Below are 20,399 nucleotides of genomic sequence, written 5' to 3' on the forward strand. Positions count from 1 at the left end.
GCTGTAAGCTTGGCTGTGCGATCTGCTAGATCATTACCTTGAGAAATAGTGTCAGTAACTTTCGTATGTGCTTTGCACTTCATGATAGCAATGGATGTCGGTAAATGTATGGCATCTAACAGAGCCTGAATAAGGAGACCATGCTGAATCTTGGTTCCATGAGAAGTCATGAAACCTCTCTCCTGCCAGAGCACTCCGAAGTCGTGTACAACTCCAAATGCGTAACGTGAATCGGTGTAAACATTAACTTTCAGGTTCTTGGCGTGTATGCAGGCTTGAGTCAGAGCAACTAGCTCCGCTGCTTGAGCAGACAGGGTGTCAATACGGTGTGTTTCAATAACTTCAGTGTCAGTAGTCACTGCATACGCGGCTACTAGTTCTCCTGTACTTGTTCTCATACATGAACCATCCACATAAAGTGTCAGGTCGGGGTCTGGTAATGGAATATCTGTCAGATCTTGTCTTGGCTTTGTCATGATGTTAACTACTTCCACACAGTCGTGGGTGGCAGAATTCGAAGTAACTGATGGTAACAATGTAGCAGGATTTAAAACGTTGCAGCGTCTGATTTCTATGTGTGGCTGGAACAGTGTCAATTCATAACCTGTTAAACGTGCAATTGTCAAGTGCTGAGTTTGTGTTCGGTTTAAAAGAACTTCCACGGAGTGTGGAACTTGTACTGTCAAGGAGTGTCCTAATACTATGGAATCACTTTGTCTGATAGCTAGTGCTGTGGCTGCAACTGACTTAAGGCACGCAGGCAGAGCCTGGGCTACAGGATCTAATGTGCTCGAAAAATAAGCACAGGGCTTGTATTGTCCTGCTTGATCTTGTGTGAGAACAGATAATGCTGTACCTTCGCGTTCTGTGACGAAAAGTGTAAAAGACTTACTGTAGTTCGGTGTTGCTAGAACTGGAGCTTGACATAGGGCTTTCTTTAACTCATTGAAACTGAGTGTATGTTCAGATGTCCAAGGGAGGACAGTCGATACGGCTGCCTCCTGTGTCGTTAACTGTATCAGTGGCTTGGCCAGAAATGCATACTGAGGAATCCATTGTCTGCAATAAGAAGTAAGGCCGATAAAAGCACGTACCTCCTTCTGGGTCCTTGGCTGAGGAAGACTCGCTATTAACTGGATACGGTCTGGTGTCAACTGCCTACCCCTCTTGGACAGTAAGTGTCCTAAGTAGACCACTTGCTGGACACAGAATTGAAGCTTAGAAGGGGACACCTTGTGTCCCATCTCGGCTAGGAAATACAAGACTGTAAGTGATGCTCGCTCGCAAGCACATTCAGAACGGGCTGTGATCAGGAGATCATCGACATACTGGAGCAGGGCAGTGTCAGTTGGCATGTGAATGTTGTCTAGTTGTCTCTTGAGTGCTTGACTGTAAATACTAGGACTTTCTGTGAAACCTTGAGGAGCGCGTGTGAACATATAGCTCCTTCCATTTAAATAAAATCCGAAAAGAAACTGGCTGTCTGGATGAATGGGGACACTGAAAAACACGTTCTTGAGGTCTATGACAGTAAAAAATGAGGCTTCGGAATCAATGGCTGTCAACAGGGAAGAGATATCTGGGACAACTGGATACTGGGGAATAATACATTTATTAAGCTCTCGGAGATCAATCACTAATCGATATACTGGAGGTGCATTTGGGTCAGTACGTTTCATGACAGGAATGATCGGAGAATTACATACATTGGAGTCAGTTTCTACAACTACTCCTTGAGCGATGAGCTCGTCAATAATTTTGGATAAGGCTGCTACAGCCTCAGGTGGCAATCTGTACTGCCTGATTCGTGGTAACACTACACCTGGCTTGAGAGTCACACGATGGGGTGTGATTTGCATAAAGCCAACATCAGTTGGACCTTGCGCCCATAGATGCTGCGGAACATTGGACAATCTCGGATCAAAATCTCGTAATACATAGTGACCCTTGAAGTCACGTAGGAACAATCGTATTCCCTCGGGGGAACAGCATATAACTGCACCTAACTCTTTCAGTGTTTTAATGCCTAATAGATTCTCTGGACATGACTTAGTAAGTAACAGATCAGTAGTGCGGGACAATGGACCTACTTCTAGAGTAACTGGCTTTGATATTTCATTTACAATAGGTTTTCCTGAAAATCCAAGGGAAACATTTCTAGAGCCTGAGAGCGGAGCCCCTGGAACTTCGGCGTGACTTATAGTGGTCCTACTTGCCCCTGTATCAATCAAAAACTTCCTATCCTTCCCTAATACTTGACTGTGAACATAGGGACCTTCTTGATCTACAGGTATCTCGATGAGAGGCAAGCCTACCTCCCACTCTAGGCTGTTTCATGAATATGGCTGATACTCTGGATACTCAGACTGTGCATACTGGTACATCTGCTGTGTAACATGCTGTGTTGCAGCGATAGGCTGCGGAGCTGTAACTGTCTGTGGTGCATTCTGTGACTGAGGAGTCTGTGTAACTTGTTCTTGTCTCGGCGGACGTGGTCTTTCTTTAGTCTTACCGGTAGCTATGTTGTGTTTCAGAACTGCACACTCATTTATAAAATGACCTGGCTGTTTACAATAATTGCAGTTCCCTTTAACGGGAGCTGCAGGATGACTGGCTTGATTTGTACCCCTCTTCTGACTGTCTTGAGGAACAGATTGTGCAACTAGTACTTTCATTTTCGTGTCTTTCATACGTTTTCTCTCGTGATCTTGTTCTTCTCTGATTCTATTCTGGTGATATTGAAGCATCTGTAACATCTGGGACGGGGTATTAGCTTGCCAGGTACTTTCGACTTTCAAAACTCGATTCTTAATTTGTGGACTTGAATTCTCGACTAATTTAGTAACAAAAAGATGAGGGTATGATTCGCTACTTGTCTTGAGGCCACTGTTTATGGTAAAACATTTCTCAAATCTAGAATAATAATCACTAATATCTTCGTCTTGTTTCTGTTTACATGCTGAGATTGCATCCCAGTCTTCCTTTCTAGTTGTCAATAACCTAGGCAAAACTTGTATTAACAGTTCAGGTAATTCTTTACATTTATCTCCAAGACCGGTACCTGGTACTCGTGCCTTGTCTTCAGCTTCTAGAACTGTCCAATCGATCTTTTTCTCTCCCACCTCCCATTCTTTTTCTTTGAGTTTCTCATATACCCCTGCGGGCAACAAGACTTTTAACATTTTAATAATATCTGGATACGTGTATTCTCCCATACGGAGCATGTCTTTTAATTCTCGGTGGAACCCTGCTGGATCTTTATCATGACAGGGAATTAATTTTTTCATCTCTAAAAGTTCCATCTTTGTGATAGGGGTGTAAACAAACACTCGTTGCATTTCACCACCGTCTGTCTTAATTGGATGTACTTCTCGTAACGGATTCTGTCTGTCTATGTAAAAGGGTTTACTTTCTGGGGGTGAGGCACGAACAAAATGTGGGTTCAGAAACATACTATATTTGTGGCGCTGTTCTAGAATGACACTAATTAAATCGGTACCTAAACCTTTCCATCTATACTGGAGTAACTCGTTCAGGACATCGTGTAACGGACCTGGATCAGAATGTTGACCCTCATACAATGTAATGAGGTGCTGGATCATATACATACCCACCAGTCGTTGCTCGGCTGGGGGCATTTTCAGGAACATTTGTGCCACTATTTCGTCTGGAAAAGTGGTAGAATCAGTAATCCATCGGACTGCTGATCGGACTAGTTCTTGTTCATGCATAATACTTAACTCGTTATAACCGATTCGTGATTTCAGAATGTGATCGGTAGCTTGAAATACTTGTTCCAGAGAACCTTGTTCTGGTGCTGGATGATGAAAAATTGACTTGTGTTCTAGGCGCAAATGGCGATCTGGAAATCTAGATTTTCCTACATACGCTATTCTGTCGGGATTCTCGTCCTCTACCTCTTCAGTATCAGAGTTACTTTCTTTCTCGCTTACTTGTGCTTCTTTGCGTTGTTCGTGTATCCTTATTATTTCTTTACGAATCTTCTTGTACATACTCTCTATACTACTGATGGTCTTATGCTTACCCTCGGCTATATTATCACTCCACCTTGTCAGGACTTTCATTTCGACTCGATCTTTGGTCGGATAATCTTGTTCCCTTATTAGACAATTAATCAGAAACTTTAATATCATGAGCTGGACTTCAACTTTTCTTTGGCACATGACGTCACTAATACTTTCTGGATCATTCCCTGTACGGATGAAACGATATATTCTGTCTAGATCTTCTTTCATATCTGGTAGGGTGACTAGATACTCGGTCACCTTTCTCACGCGTAATGAATATAAAACCATACTATCCTCGCCCGGGACTGGATCATAGCCACATTCGGTAAGGGCTTTTCTTATTTCTGCAACAGACTGATACCTGGGCGTACGCTGTGACGCTTGTGCATGTAATTCGGCTAACGTTAAACGCTTGTGTGGCGGCGGGGTTTGAGGAGGACCTCCCCCTGTGGCCCCTAAACTAGAGTCGTCTACTGATGCTCTTCGTCCTGGCAGAGTGGGAAATGGAAATGCAGGCTGGACTTGTATGGCGGGCTGGACCGGGGGTACCGTAACAGGTACTCCGGTGTCTGGAGGAGCGGGAAGTGCCTGATTTACAGGGACTGGCGGAGCGGGATTTGCATATTCTGGGACTGTGTCGTCCAAATAGGACGAGATGAAAATATCAGCTGCGGTCGGTTTGTGACGTAGCTTGGTCGGAACTAATGGTGGCGGGAAATTACTGGATGACTCTGGGGTCGCTTTTGGCAAGCCCTCGGCAAGAAGAGGATACATACCCTTGATAAGAGCATGCCTCTGTCTGTCTGACTGTTCGGTTTTAACTCGTTCACCAATCTCGATTAATTCCCTTTCTTGGGCTCGTTCTAAGGATTCTCTACTTAATTCTGACTTTCTGATTTCTTTTTCGGTTCTTTTATGAGATTCTTTGCGCCATAACTCAATGGCATCTTTCTGTGACTGTCTGGCTTTCTTTTTCCATAATGCTTCTTCTACTCTCATGATGCACTCGGCATCCCATGTGCCTGATACAGGCCATCTATACTTTTCTTCTAACTGTTTGGTATACTCTACCCATAAATCTAGATATAGTATGGCACTTATGCCATGCTTTTGATACATGAAATGACCTGGACTGTCCCTAGGCGGGACAGGAACTGCTGCTTCTAGCAGACCTTTTCTGGTTTTTAACTGACGCAGTTTTGAAAAGAGCGGCATGACTGAACTATAATCTGGACACAACACAATACACAATAAACACGATAATTACTTCACACTCATACCACGACATTAAAATACATGAATAACATTCAGAATAACAGTTCGAACAGAATACTACCTGGAATACGGAAAACAGAATACATGAATTTTCTCGAGAACAGAACTGACTAGAACAGAAACTAGATGCACTGCTGAAACAGTACGAAACTTACCGGTCTCATACAGAGACACGTCAGGACCCGCATCCACCGAAGTGGACACTTCGTTTGTGGGTCTGTGTACCACCAACCCACGGACCAGAGTCAATTAGATTGACCCTGTCTAGATACTACCCCAGCAACGGTACTCACCGGGCAGCAAGAACGGAAAGCCTCGGACTGGACTGGACTGCTTCGACGCCGGACGGACGAACTTCGGACTTCTGTTACGGGTGGGCCTCCGGATACCTCGGACCTTGGACTCTCGGCTTGGGCTCTGGTCGGGACTCGCCGCGTTCCTCCACCGTCTCGTCTGGATGCTGGACCGCCTCCTCCGTCTCCTCCGTGGGCCTGAGGGATACTTGAAGCAGAAATATCTGCCGGTGCGCAGAAGAGTTCCGTCACGACTGCAGAGGGTCAGGGGGTCGGCGTGGCTTCACCGACGCGTGGGGAAAGGGCAAGTCCCTGTTCGGGCGCCATTATGTGGTATATAAATAAATAATACCTCTATTTTTGAATGGATAAATGAATAACAGATAGCTCAATAAATAAGAGTCAAGATTCGAGGTAGTAGGAGTTTTGCAGGTTTAATACAGCATAAGGACAGGAACAGGACAACCTGCACAGGAATAGGATGGCAGCGCTGCCGGGGGCAGGATCGGAATCGGCGTAACATTTAATAACAATACACGAATATATATACTAAAACAGTTGCATTACAATACATACGATAGGCGGAGCAGTGGGTGTAGTCAATAGCAGTCGCGAAAGATAAGGGTGAAAAATGGGTGTAACAGGGGCGTATACATAGACATGTGATGCAAACGTAACAGAATATGTCATGAATGGGGTGGAAACATGGAGGGGGCTACCTAAGGAGCCGGGACCTCTGACCTAATGGTGCGCGCAAACTGGCAATGACGTGTTACTAGGAGAAGCTGGGGGCTATGAACTCTGTGCTAGGAGCAGAGACTGAAGTCTGGAGAGTCAGGGCGACATGTACCTAAGCACTATCTAGTATCTGATGTTTAGAGAACATGTTGATAGAATCCAAAAGTTATCGGGGTAAAGGCTGACAGACTCTAAGAATGGTGCATGCATTATTCTACATGTAGTGCGTGATGAAGAATATTAAATGACCACTAAATGCAGTATTTCTCTAACGTGGAGACGTAAAGGCTAGACAATGACGGAAACTGTTGATGCGATTCAGTAGCTTAGGAATGCAGAGAAGGAGGGCTGGACTGATAACTAGAATCATAACATACTCTTGGCAGACTCGTAGGCAGAGCCAGGCTGAGCCGGGCACTGTGAGGCAGGAAGTAAGTGAAGGGTCGAGGATACAGGTGGGGGCTGTATCGCTCCTCAGCGAGGCTTAGAAGACAGGAGCTGAATCTGGTGTCCGGGCCCTTTTGAGGCCTAGAAACGGGGACTTTACAATGAAATAACGTGCACACTGAGAAACGTGGCAACGTAGCTTTACATAGGCCTGATATTCGTAGTATTCACGAGAACTGGGAACTGACATACTAGAGGTGGACACAACTGTAATTGCGTCATTAATCGAACATGGGGAATACATATGCATATTAATCATGCACAGATAACATATGATGGATGACTCATAGGGACACAGAACATGGCAAAATTTACTTTTCCACACCACAGTCCCTGCAGAGCTGAGACCCGTGGAGGCGACCGGAAGCGTGGGGCACGCCATCTTGAATTGACCACGAGACGCTGACCGTGCAGCCCACGAGTGACCCTCGAAGCTGTGCACCGGGGTTTGAGAAGCCCCCACCCTGAGCTGCTCCTGAGCCGAAGTTCAGCCCTCCACACTCGACGAGTGCTGCGTGGGGCCCTTTGGCTCTATTTGGCTCAACGCGTTGGCCCGGTCACTTGCCAGCTGGCTAGTGGTCCCTGTGCCGACGAACTACCTAAGAAGACTCGTGAATCTGGTTGCTCCAGATCCACACCAGCTCCCCTGAAAAGGAGCCCCGACTCTGACCTTCCAGGTCCGAGTGAGAAGCAATCTTCCGATCCCGCGTGGATTGCTCTTGCCACGGCTTGTTTGCTCCAAACTTGAAGCCGACTGCACCGACGGTGAGAGCCTGCATGGGACAGATCGTGACCTGCTCCTGGACATCGCAGATGCCCCAGAGCCCACGTGACAGCGGAGAGAAGCTCCTCGACGACCACCTGATTGCGCCCGACATTGCCTGGTTCCGTCCTGGTTCCACCCTGGTCACTGCTGAGTGACCCAGACTCTGTCCCCTCTGCTTTCAGGTACTCTACAACTTGAGTCCACCCTTGGACTCCACCGGACACTTCATCTTTAACCCGCCTGCAGCCCTTTCAGCTTCAAGCACCAAGAGCCTGCGTGTCAAAACCCGACGCCACTTCGACCCTGTGCACCCACTTCCTGTGGGTGAGGTAACTTTGCTCCGCCGGTGTTCCCACACTGGTGCACACCTCTAGGGTCTGTGTGTTAAGTTTTGTTCCTCTAGGTTCAGCGGAAGTGTCCTTAAACTTTAACTCTATGACTTTTAGGCACCATTGGCTAACATTGGTGCATGCGTGCGCTTTCCGCACATCTCCCGAATCCCGAGGGCCATTCCCGACTTCAGCATTGCTTGTCCTGACTGCTCCCAGCGATTCCCTAGGCCCTAGGCCTAACCACTGTTCGAGTGGCCTCTCTTATACCACTTGTTTAGTATATGGTTTGAGTGGCCACCCGCCCTCATCCATAATTGTGCAACTTGTATGTTTAAACAGTGCTTTTGATTTAACGCTTGTGCCCCTTTATTCATAAAGAATACTGGGGATTGTTTTTAGTAATAAACACATATATTTTTATAATATATACTTGTGTGGTGTCCTTTCATTTGGTATTACAGGATTGTATGTGGTAAAACAGCTCGCTTAACACGACCTCTTAAGTTAAGCCTTTAGGCTGCTTAGTCCATGCTACCCCTAGGATAGCTTGTCTAATAAGGTTGACTTACAACCAGACACCATAAGGGATTGTTTGGTCAGGTAGTAGGTGGTTCCAGAATTGGAAACATCCCCTACCAGGCCAACTTCTCACATTGGTGAGCAGCGGTGCGGATTTGAGCTTGCTGTTGTTTTACCATTGCAATCTTTATATCAAATTGAAAGATCACATCAAGTACCTCTAGGTACATATAAATCAAAAGCTTAGCATATTAAGTTCTACTGAACTTAGTAGTTGTAGATAAAAGGGATTAGCACACCCTGACTACAACTCACTAGCAAGGTACAGTAGGAAAACACTTAGTGTAGGTAAGTGCACCACTTACACCTCACTAGTAACCATGTCTGACACAGGAAAAGCCTCAGGGTCTAATCCTGTGACAGTTGACCTTACCCAGGCAACTTTTGGATATGACAAGTTAACCCGTAGAGACTTGATTGCCTTGTGCAAAGCAAGAGGGTTAAAAAGGGGCAGAAGCCCCACCTGCCAAATCCTGGTAGAAATCCTAGAACAGGATGACTTAGAGAAGGCAAAGGAAGCTTCCCTAGAAACAGGAAATGGAGGGAACCCCCCTGTAACTGATCCCCCTCAGGAGGAGGATGATGATGATGACTTAGATGAGGACTCAGATGTTGAGGACTTAGAAGTTCAGGATCAGGGTAGCCAGGTTCCAGTTGCCAGGCTTAGCCAGGCCAACTTGGACCTACTGGGGAATGGAGAGGGCCAGCACCTCCCCAGAACCCAACATGTTATTCTCCCAGGCAACAGAAGAGTGAGATCTCCCTCAGGGGACTCTCATGTTTCTAGTGCCTCCAGAGAATCACAGAGAGGCATGAGTGCTTCTCAAAAGCTAGAGCATAGGGCCAGAATGAGGGCTGTCAAACTCCAGATAGAGAGGGAGGAGGTAGCCTTGGCTCAAGCTAAACTTGCCTTGGCAAGAGAGCAAAAATTGTGTGGCTTAGATGCCACTGGTGGCAGCAATATTCCTAAAGAGAAACCCAGGTCCTATGATAGTAGAAACCTGACAAAGATTGTGCCCCCCTACAAGGAAGGGGATGACATCCACAAGTGGATAACTGCTCTTGAGAGAGCCTGCATGGTACAGCAGGTTCCTGAGGAACAGTGGGCAGCAATCTTATGGTACTCCTTTTCAGAGAAAGGGAGAGATAAGCTCCTCACTGTTAGACATGAGGATGCAAACAATTACAAAGTCCTGAAGAGTGTCCTAATAGATGGGTTTGGCTTAACCACTGAACAGTACAGGTTGAAGTTCAGAGACACCCAGAAGACACAGACTCAGGACTGGACTGATTTTGTTGATTGTGCAACTAAGGCTCTGGAGGGTTGGCTACATGGCAGCAAAGTACATGACTTTACAGGATTGTATAATTTGATTATGAGGGAGCAGATCCTAAGTAATTGTCAGAACCAGCTCTTACACCAGCACCTGGTGGACTCTGATCTGACCTCTCCCCAAGAATTGGGAAAGAAGGCAGACAAATGGGTCAGAACCAGGATTAGGCCTAAGAATCAGGACAGTAACCAGAAGAAGGAGTCTACCAAGCCTCAAGATAAGGGTGGGGATAAAAGTAAAGAAAAGACTTCCCCAGGGCCCCAAAACTCCAAGGATGGGGGTGGGTCCCAAGACACTTCTTCAACTGAGAAAAAGCCTTATTGTTATGCCTGTAAACAGGTGGGGCATTACAAAACAGACAACTGTTGTCCCAAGAATAACAATAAAGAAAATATACCTCCAAAGCCAGCTTCAACACCTCCTGTTACTGTCAGCAGTAATCCCCCAGGAAGTGGAAGCACACCCAGGAATCTGGGTGGGTTTACTGTTGGAGCTCAGGTGGACCCTGGCCTATCCAGGTCCCCATCACCCAATGATCTTGTTTATGAGACTGGCATGGGGTTTGCCAACTTCTCTACTTGCCCAAATACTTTGAGCAAGTATAGACAAGAACCCATCATCAATGGTTTGAAAGTTGAAGCTTTTAGAGACACAGGGGCTAGCATCACCATGGTGGCTGATGGCATAGTCCCCTCTAAGCAACTTTTACCTGGTGCCACATACCAGGTTACAAACATTGATGGAATCCAAACAAATCATCCCATGGCAGTAGTAAGTCTCAGCTGGGGAGGTGTCATTGGCCCAAAGAGAGTGGCAGTGTCACCAAACTTGCCTGTAGACTGCCTACTTGGTAATGATTTGGAGATCTCAGCCTGGGCTGAGGTTGAACAGGAAACACATTCTAGAATGGTGAATTCCAATGGAAAGGTTAGTGGGGCTGTAATGGCTACAGCCCCAATTCAAGATGTCCTTCCTGAAAAGGTTGGTAGGGCTGAGAAACTCTCTGCCCCATCTTTAGCAAAAGCTCTTCCTGAACAGAATAGCAAAGCTGTTATGATAACAGCAGAAACCCAAACTGAGTCTCCTCCTGAAAAGGTTGGTGGGGCTGTGATGGCCACAGCCCAAACTCAAACTGATATGTGTGTTGTGAAGCCTGAAATGATGGATAACTCCACACAAACTGAGAGCATGGAGGAGGAAGAGAAATCTCCCCCTCACCAGACTTTAGGACAGGATCAGCCTCCTCAGGGAACTGATCTTACCCCTGATGAAGGAACTGCCCCAGAGGTTGTTAGGCCTGGCCTGACAGAGCCTCTGATGGCGGTGGACCCTTCTCAGGTGGGACCCAGTCTGGAGCAGGTAACCTGCCCCTCTCTACCTTGCCTTAGCCAGCCCAGGGCTGCAGAGGACAAGAAGGACAGTGAGACCCAGAGGGCCCCCTGTCAAATAAAGCACCCCCATCAAAAGATTAGGTGCGCCAAAACTAGTAGCCCTAGAAAGGTGAAAACTTTAAAAACTCCTGAGGGAGCCCCCTTAAAAACAGTTAGGGACCTCCCACAGATGGATTCTGTTGGGCACAGCCAAACCTGGGACCCAAGGGGCCCAAACCTGAACTGTCCCTCCAGCAAGCCAAACAGAGGGACCCAGCCTCCCGCTTTAGGTAGCCAGAGGTTGACCCTGAGAGCACAGTCAACTCAGTTAAAGAAAGAAAGGCACACATGGTGGAAGATAATTGGAGGAAGCCAAGCCCTAACTTAGTAGAGCCTCACTTCAATACTCCATATCCAAACCAGCCTTTAACTTTGCATAAACACACCCAAGGTAGTGATTCCCTATGGTGGAGACCCTCTAATACCCAAAGGGTGAGGGACTGCTTAGTGGACCATGAGACAGGGGGTACCCATGCTAGTGCAGGTACTTCCTTATATGGCCACTCAGGCAATATAGGCTTACCTGGCCAAGGATAGCCTTATCTCCTTTCGTTTGGGGGGGGGTTATGTAGGAAGGTGGCTACCTGACTATGGTTACCCCAGATTTTTTGCCTGTGTTTAGCTGGTTTTTTGACTTAGTTGACCTGGTTCCCTGCTAATCAGGGCCCCAGGCCATCTGCTCTCTCTGTAAAATGGATTCCATGTACCCTAGGTACATACCACAATTGGAAATGGACTCCTTGTCAGCCCCTGTATAATGCACTATAGGTGCCCAGGGCATAGGGGCCACCAAGGCCTACCAGGGGCTGCAGCATATCTTTTGCCACCCCTGGCTGGTTCTTAAATTGACACAACTGGCTGATCACTCAGCTGGGGTAAGGTGGTGTAATCACCCCTTGCTTAGATATAGTATACCTATATCTAAACCTATATCTGGACACATGTAAACCTGTGAGCCACTCCTATGGAAGGCCTCATCAATCCTGGAGGCAGGGTGCGTGGTTTTATGTGAGATGGAGCTCTAGCATGAGCTGAGCCTATCTGCAGCTGTCGGGAACAACTCCCTAAGCTGTTTCAGGATAATGCCATACCATATACTCTTAAGTGCCTTATAATCCTCGCGGTTAAATAGCAACTTTGGTTTGGCTTTATCAAAACATGTCGTGTAAGGTGTCATACGATTTGGAATACCATCCCCTCGCCAGTTCTGTCGACGGGGATGGCATTCCACCCCTCTAGAGGGGTAAGACATGTTCCTTTACTAAATGCGGTTAATTTCTCCAAAGACCTTAAGATCCACAAAATGGATGCCTCTGCCACAGACAAATGTCTGGACCCCTGCAGTTGACCGAAACTCAGCAGATGGGGCCTGGACAAAGGGTTTCCTGTCACAGGAGGGTGTCACCACCCTCCAGACAGGAGATAGTGGATTGTAGCAGGGAGGTTTGAAAGAAACCAGACACTGCCTGGGGCGCACAAGGCTGCCCCTTGCATAATCCGGCCAAACCGGTTCTGGGGCACTCCAGCCCTCGTGCCAGGGCGGCCTGGATCAAAGGAAAGGGGTGTATCCACCCCCTTCCTGGGTCCCACCCATAGGGAGGGACCTAGCAGGTAATCACGCCCCCCAGATTGGAATAAGAGTGGGAGCAGTGCCAATGCACATCAGATTTCCTGGAAGAAACATTTGAAACGAAACTCTGGACCCTTGGACCTCCATCTCAACGTGGAAGCCCGAAGAATCTCCCTTGTGGTCAAGGAGTGACCACCCTGCAGCAGCAGGCACCATCCAGCCCTCGACGTCTACTTAGTTGCAGTTCCCGCCGGAACTCGAGCGACTGAGATCGACGAGATCAAGCTTGCCTGCCTTCCAACAGCCCGATCCACAGTCCCTGCAGAGCTGAGACCCGTGGAGGCGACCGGAAGCGTGGGGCACGCCATCTTGAATTGACCACGAGACGCTGACCGTGCAGCCCACGAGTGACCCTCAAAGCTGTGCACCGGGGTTTGAGAAGCCGCCACCCTGAGCTGCTCCTGAGCCGAAGTTCAGCCCTCCACACTCGACGAGTGCTGCGTGGGGCCCTTTGGCTCTATTTGGCTCAACGCGTTGGCCCGGTCACTTGCCAGCTGGCTAGTGGTCCCTGTGCCGACGAACTACCTAAGAAGACTCGTGAATCTGGTTGCTCCAGATCCACACCAGCTCCCCTGAAAAGGAGCCCCGACTCTGACCTTCCAGGTCCGAGTGAGAAGCAATCTTCCGATCCCGCGTGGATTGCTCTTGCCAAGGTTTGTTTGCTCCAAACTTGAAGCCGACTGCACCGACGGTGAGAGCCTGCGTGGGACAGATCGTGACCTGCTCCTGGACATCGCAGATGCCCCAGAGCCCACGTGACAGCGGAGAGAAGCTCCTCGACGACCACCTGATTGCGCCCGACATTGCCTGGTTCCGTCCTGGTTCCACCCTGGTCACTGCTGAGTGACCCAGACTCTGTCCCCTCTGCTTTCAGGTACTCTACAACTTGAGTCCACCCTTGGACTCCACCGGACACTTCATCTTTAACCCGCCTGCAGCCCTTTCAGCTTCAAGCACCAAGAGCCTGCGTGTCAAAACCCGACGCCACTTCGACCCTGTGCACCCACTTCCTGTGGGTGAGGTAACTTTGCTCCGCCGGTGTTCCCACACTGGTGCACACCTCTAGGGTCTGTGTGTTAAGTTTTGTTCCTCTAGGTTCAGCGGAAGTGTCCTTAAACTTTAACTCTATGACTTTTACGCACCATTGGCTAACATTGGTGCATGCGTGCGCTTTCCGCACATCTCCCGAATCCCGAGGGCCATTCCCGACTTCAGCATTGCTTGTCCTGACTTCTCCCAGCGATTCCCTAGGCCCTAGGCCTAACCACTGTTCGAGTGGCCTCTCTTATACCACTTGTTTAGTATATGGTTTGAGTGGCCACCCGCCCTCATCCATAATTGTGCAACTTGTATGTTTAAACAGTGCTTTTGATTTAACGCTTGTGCCCCTTTATTCATAAAGAATACTGGGGATTGTTTTTAGTAATAAACACATATATTTTTATAATATATACTTGTGTGGTGTCCTTTCATTTGGTATTACAGGATTGTATGTGGTAAAACAGCTCGCTTAACACGACCTCTTAAGTTAAGCCTTTAGGCTGCTTAGTCCATGCTACCCCTAGGATAGCTTGTCTAATAAGGTTGACTTACAACCAGACACCATAAGGGATTGTTTGGTCAGGTAGTAGGTGGTTCCAGAATTGGAAACATCCCCTACCAGGCCAACTTCTCACATTTTGTAACACTATTAATCTCATGTACACAATTACATTTTCTTTGACTCGTGTGTACCCTGTATCCAACTTGTTTACCAATCATTATGTAATGTTTCACGTTTCCATGCTGTAAACTAGTATCTAATCTGTATACATTGAATTTTTCACCTTCTGTTATCATACTGAGTACTGTCCATATACAGTAGGTTCTGTGCCTATCGGCCCGGCGCTGATCCCCTTTCATTGCCCTGTTCTCTCTGACTTTTCCCGTCCCCCCGCCTACTCGCCTACGCGGCCGTCCTCATGCCCCTCCCACACCCCACCCCTCTCCTGTCTGCCCTATCTTGGTCCCCCGCATCATGAGGCCACGCCCCCTCCATGCCCTCTCCATGCCTGATACTTCCGGATCCCAGGCAGTCCCCTTGACTGCGTCTAATTCGTTTGGACCGCCGTTGCGCTGCTAACTGAACTACAGAGGTACGTCCCCCGGCTCCTTCCTGACTTCACCCTCCCCGCCCTCGACGATAACCCTGGATAACTTATCTTGTCACTGACGGTTTTCTCTCCCCTTTCTCCCCCCCCTCTCCGACAGATCTAGTCTCTGCCGCCCCGATCACTCCGAGGATCGGCAACATCCCCACCCGCAGTACATTGTTTTATCAACCAAGTCATCCTTGACTTATCCCGCTGCAGGTGAGTCTCTCTCTCTGTCGGTCCCGGCTCTGTGCCATTCCCTGCTTTCCCGGACCACTCTGATCCCCCTTCCTTTCATCCCTAGGCTTGCTACCCCGCTGAAGACCGTTCAGCTTCCACCTCCGGATTCCAAGTCCTTGGAATCTCTTTAGGTATTTCGTGTCCACGCCCCCCTCCCTTGTTCCTTGCCTAATCCCCCGTCCTCCCCTCTTTTCACCCTGTACAGCACTGTTCCATTATCAACCCTATCCTGAGGAAGATCCCAAATTAGGGGGATCAAAACGCCGTCGACTACTCAGCGCAATAAAAGGCGCTATCCACATTGTGGCTACTTTCAAAATCAGTCTTTCTACATTCAAACCAGTTTCTTGAATCATTGTAAAGCCACATTGTTTCATCCAATCACTGTATATATTGAACACCATTCACCTATGCGCTGTTTACGCTGATCACCTTGTCACTTGCGTTGCCACTGTGCACACCACATGCACCTTTAAGCACCAAGTACAATTAGGGTTGTAGTATTTGTTTACCTACACTGTTGTTACTACTGTTTTCCCTTTTTTACTTTACTTGCATAAATATGATGCCATTGGCACATATAAATAGATGTATTGAGTCTCTTTACTTCTCTGCTGATAATGTTTTTGCATATCTTATCTAACTGCCTAATAAATTATATCTGTTGGGATATTCTCTGTTTATTCTAATTTCCTACCCCAATCCCAACGTGGTTGAAGGGTTTATACTTCTGTTGTTTTCACAAGAACATGGGTTGAGACATCCTTGCTGCTCCGGCCACGGTCTCCTGAAACGATCCAGTGGCAAAAAAATGGAGGTCTGCCATCACTTTGTAAGTTGGGGTGAAAGCTGTTGGGTATTTGCTGCGAGGCTGCTGGTGGGGCTCCAACAGATCACAAAGGGACCTCAGGGTGGCTCTATCAAAATGGAATTTGCAAATGATCGCAACATCCTCCATTTCCTCCAGCAGTGTCGAGTGGCGTATCAGATTAGGCCTCCTCCTAGATGAGATGAAAGTGGACACATGTCAATGACATCCATCATGAGATTGCCACAGCATATCCCGTTCAGGATGAAACAGGAAAAACAATGGCTGACTTGAGGAATGTGTGACACACCAGGTAACATGGGTGGACGTTTGAGCCACACAGAGGGCACACCTCTCCATTTGCAACACACCAGTGCCTCAAACACCACATAGGTCAATTTGAATGCACATATTTTCATGCCCACATTCCACATGTGCACGCCTGGAAGTGTGGCATCCAGCCATTGTGCGACAAATCAACACAACTGTCTCATACTCATCTGCTGTACCTGTCACACCTCAATGCATCATTCAAACTTGGCACACATCCACAACACAATGATCACAGTTGGTGGTGAAATGACAATTGCGTGTATGAGCACACAGAAAAGCACAAGTAAGTAACAACATCATACAGTCAGACAAGCCTGGCCGAGGTCATAACTGCCCCACAACACATTCATATGTTTACACATTGTTGAGTGCACTACCACACTGTCCTGCCTCAACAACCATCTGATGCATTTGTGACATGGTAGGAACAACAGACCAATGTACGCCACACATACACAACCATGGCATGTGTAGGCACCTGTGGAGTCAATGGGACATTGGCTTTGTGAGCATGATGATGTGCCCTTCAGCATGTGGCCACTGTGTGCTGTTGAGGTGTGTCCGATGGACATTGCCATTGTATGTGCCCCAAATCGCGGTAGCTACCACCTGGCCCTGGCGGTGTGTCACCAGCACCCCCCTGACACAAGTGCGGTAGTCATTGGCATGGAGACATGCCCAAATGGCGGTGGGCATGCTCCGCCACACAAATCGCGGTAGCTACCACCTGGTCCCGGCGGTGTGTCACCAGCACCCCCCCTGACACAAGTCCGGTAGTCATTGGCATGGAGACATGCCCAAATGGCGGTGGGCATACTCCGCCACACAAATCACAGTGGCTACTGCCTGGCGGTGTGTCACCAGCACTCCCACTGACACAAGTGCGGTAGTCATTGGCATGGAGACATGCCCAAATAGCGGTGGGCATGCTCTGCACGCAAATCGCAGTAGCTACTGCCTGGCCCCGGCGGTGTGTCACCAGCACCCCCCCTGACACAAGTCCGGTAGTCATTGGCATGGAGACATGCCCAAATGGCGGTGGGCATACTCCGCCACACAAATCACAGTGGCTACTGCCTGGCCCTGGCGGTGTGTCACCAGCACTCCCCCTGACACAAGTGCGGTAGTCATTGGCATGGAGACATGCCCAAATGGCGGTGGGCATGCTCTGCACACAAATCGCAGTAGCTACGGCCTGGCCCCGGCGGTGTGTCACCAGCATCCCCCCTGACACAAGTGTAGTAGTAATTGGCATGGAGACATGCCCAAATGGTGGTGGGCATGCTCTGCCACACAAATCGCGGTAGCTATCCCCTGGCCCCGGTGGTGTGTCACCGCCATGGAGCATTGTCTACAGCCAATGGGAACGATGATTGCGGTGACATGATGCAATTTTGAAAATCGCAGTCGGCGTGCTCCGCCACCGCGGAGGCGGTCATTGGATGCTTTTGAAAGATGCACCATCGCGGTAGCGCACACCGGCCCCTGCGGTGCATCACGGCCATGGAGCATTGTCTACAGCCAATGGGAACGATGATTGCGGTGACATGATGCAATTTTGAAAAACGTGGTCGGCGTGCTCCGCCACCGCAGAGGCGGTCAATCGATGCTTCTGAAAGATGCACCATCGCGGTAGCGCACCCCGGGCCCCTGCGGTGCATCACCACCATGAAGCATGCCCTACAGCCAATGGGAACGATGGTTGGGGTGGCATGATGCTATTTTGAAAATCGCGGTAGGCGTTCTCCGCCACCGCAGAGGCGGTCCTTGGATGATTTTGAATGAGGCATACCTGTACAACCAATTGTTGCAGCTTGGCACCTTTTAAACGACCCCAGGGGGCTATATATGTGTGGGAGTGAACCTCTCATTTCCACTGCTCACAGAGCCTGCTGCCTGAGACCCTCATCTGCTGCTGCCTCCAGAGCCTGCTGCCTGAGACCCTCATCTGCTGCTACCTCCAGAGCCTGCTGCTGGAGATCCTCATCTGCTGCTGCTCCTGAGACCCTCATCTGCTGCTGCCTCCAGAGCCTGCTGCCTGAAACCCCTCACCAACCAATTCCACCACAGGTGTTCCATGTCCACAGGGATGGCAAGGACAGAGAAGATCCATGCCAGTCCATACACAAGCGAGGAGCTGGAGGTCCTGGTAGACGAGGTGCTCGCACAGTACGCAAGGCTGTATGGTGCCCCAAATGTCATGGTAAGTCATTGAAAAGGGAGGTGTAGGGCGGGGGGGCACACATGTAGTTGGACTGCTGCAGTATATGCCTGAGGGTGCAGGGTTGTGTCATGCACTGACAAACATGCTGTCTCCAGGGGGAAGGAGTGTGTGTCCCCATGTCACAGGTATCCCTGCCTGTAGTTGTATGTCTGAGTGAAGTGTGTTATATTGTCAGCCATACAGAGACACAGTATGTTGGACATGCCGGTGTCAGGACAGTGATTGCTTTGCTGAATGTCTCTGTTTGCCCCTGTTGTCCGACTCAGTGTGAATCCAGATGCTCTGCACAGTGCCCGCCCACCAAGACGAGATCACATTACTGCACTTACTGTGTCCTTACTCTTGTTCATTCACACTGAAATCCAAATATGCACCATCTCAGCCGTGTATAATTGCACACGACCACAGTTGTGTAGATCTATATTTTGTGGTTGAGTCCATGTCGCCCGATGCCACACACAAGACATACAGATATGTTCACTGGACATGCTCATTGAATGCTGCCCAGTAATGCACACAGTGAGTCTACCCACAGACACAGGTCGATGTATGATGTATGTAGTGGCCAGACATGCATAGGACTGGAGATGTGAGCAAGCCACAGAGGGGGATCAGTGCTATCATCCTGCATGTGTGTGAGATTAGCAGGGATCCTGTATGCCCTCATAAATGCATGCAGTCACATCAGCTTAGCCCATGCAGAGTGCCCATGTGATATGTACCCCAGGGTGGGATGGACAGAGATTACATTTGGTAATGAGTCTGTGTCTTGCTACTGTACTGATAGATGTTGGTACATGACACTGTGGCACTGATCATTACCCCCTGTTTTCTCCCATGCCAGCAGCTCAAGGTACACCAACGTAAGGCCGTGTGGAGGGCCATTGCAGCAAAGGTGCGAGCTCTGGGGGTATCTAACCGACGACGCACCCACTGCCACAAGAGGTGGGATGACATCAGCCGGCTGGCAAAGAACGTGGCAGAAATGACCTTGGGGCTGTTCCACGCAATGGGCGTTTGGCACAGCACAGCATGACACCACTGATGGGCCGCATCTTGGCAGTGACTCATCTTGAGCTGGATGCACTTCTGAAGGAACATCGGCAGCAAGCCAGGGGTGAGTATTTGTGAAGGGTGACTTTGGCTGGGAGCGGATGCATGTGTACAGGGCCTGTGGGAGCGGTGGCCTATTTGATGTTTGTGGGGTGGTGCAGTGCTGTGTCATGTAAATGGCTGCTGTGATGGGTGCCAGTGTCATGCATTAGCCCAAACTGGCCTTACAAAGGTGATCCTCCCTGCTGTGCATTCACATAGCTGTTTGTGTTAGGATCTTCGTGGTTATTCAGCATTGGGAAAGTGTGGGCAATCTATTTGGGAGTGAACAGCAGTGTTCACAATCTGAGTGTGACTTCATCTATGCGAACATAGCATGCACCATGAATGTTTAGGCCTACACATCTGACAACAATGTGCCCCAGAGTACAACATGGTGTTTGGCATGGGCTATTTGCCATTGTGGACTGTCATGTTCTAATAGGTGTCTGTGTTCTCACATCATGTTCCCTCAAGGACTGTCAGTGGCAATAAGTGGTGTGCCCACATCATGTCCATAGGTGTGGGCAGAGCAAGTTGTGTGTCTGGTAGACTTTATCCACGGGCTGACTGTTGTGCTGTGTGGCCTTAACATGGCTCAGTCATGGCAGATAATCAGGGTTACAGGCACTGTTGTGGTCTATGTAGTGAGTTGCCGCAATGTGATTGCAGAGTGTGGCGGGCAACAGGTAGATTTGGGTGTCTTTTGTACTGCATC

Source organism: Lissotriton helveticus, chromosome 1_1 (assembly GCF_964261635.1).
Source record: "Lissotriton helveticus chromosome 1_1, aLisHel1.1, whole genome shotgun sequence".
NCBI classification, from domain to species: domain Eukaryota; kingdom Metazoa; phylum Chordata; class Amphibia; order Caudata; family Salamandridae; genus Lissotriton; species Lissotriton helveticus.